The sequence below is a fragment of the Micromesistius poutassou genome (assembly GCF_964030765.1).
Source record: "Micromesistius poutassou genome assembly, contig: SCAFFOLD_5799, whole genome shotgun sequence".
Lineage (NCBI taxonomy): Eukaryota > Metazoa > Chordata > Actinopteri > Gadiformes > Gadidae > Micromesistius > Micromesistius poutassou.
In genome coordinates this window covers 10001-11452 of record NW_028178950.1, presented here as the reverse complement: position 1 = coordinate 11452, position 1452 = coordinate 10001, and positions in this window count along the sequence as shown.

Here is a 1452-nt window from a genome sequence, read left to right as displayed (position 1 = left end):
GAGTCCGAAACGGCTCACCATGTCGGACTGAATAGTGTAGTGAGTGACCCCAAGCCTGGAGGTCTTTAGGACCCTCCAGAGGAGGGGGAACACGTCGCGTGTGAGTCCGACACGGCTCACCATGTCGGACTGAATAGTGTAGTGAGTGACCCCAAGCCTGGAGGTCTTTAGGACCCTCCAGAGGAGGGGGAACACGTCGCGTGTGAGTCCGAAACGGCTCACCATGTCGGACTGAATAGTGTAGTGAGTGACCCCAAGCCTGGAGGTCTTTAGGACCCTCCAGAGGAGGGGGAACACGTCGCGTGTGAGTCCGACACGGCTCACCATGTCGGACTGAATAGTGTAGTGAGTGACCCCAAGCCTGGAGGTCTTTAGGACCCTCCAGAGGAGGGGGACCACGTCGCGTGTGAGTCCGAAACGGCTCACCATGTCGGACTGAATAGTGTAGTGAGTGACCCCAAGCCTGGAGGTCTTTAGGACCCTCCAGAGGAGGGGGAACACGTCGCGTGTGAGTCCGACACGGCTCACCATGTCGGACTGAATAGTGTAGTGAGTGACCCCAAGCCTGGAGGTCTTTAGGACCCTCCAGAGGAGGGGGAACACGTCGCGTGTGAGTCCGAAACGGCTCACCATGTCGGACTGAATAGTGTAGTGAGTGACCCCAAGCCTGGAGGTCTTTAGGACCCTCCAGAGGAGGGGGAACACGTCGCGTGTGAGTCCGACACGGCTCACCATGTCGGACTGAATAGTGTAGTGAGTGACCCCAAGCCTGGAGGTCTTTAGGACCCTCCAGAGGAGGGGGAACACGTCGCGTGTGAGTCCGAAACGGCTCACCATGTCGGACTGAATAGTGTAGTGAGTGACCCCAAGCCTGGAGGTCTTTAGGACCCTCCAGAGGAGGGGGAACACGTCGCGTGTGAGTCCGACACGGCTCACCATGTCGGACTGAATAGTGTAGTGAGTGACCCCAAGCCTGGAGGTCTTTAGGACCCTCCAGAGGAGGGGGAACACGTCGCGTGTGAGTCCGAAACGGCTCACCATGTCGGACTGAATAGTGTAGTGAGTGACCCCAAGCCTGGAGGTCTTTAGGACCCTCCAGAGGAGGGGGAACACGTCGCGTGTGAGTCCGACACGGCTCACCATGTCGGACTGAATAGTGTAGTGAGTGACCCCAAGCCTGGAGGTCTTTAGGACCCTCCAGAGGAGGGGGACCACGTCGCGTGTGAGTCCGAAACGGCTCACCATGTCGGACTGAATAGTGTAGTGAGTGACCCCAAGCCTGGAGGTCTTTAGGACCCTCCAGAGGAGGGGGAACACGTCGCGTGTGAGTCCGACACGGCTCACCATGTCGGACTGAATAGTGTAGTGAGTGACCCCAAGCCTGGAGGTCTTTAGGACCCTCCAGAGGAGGGGGAACACGTCGCGTGTGAGTCCGAAACGGCTCACCATGTC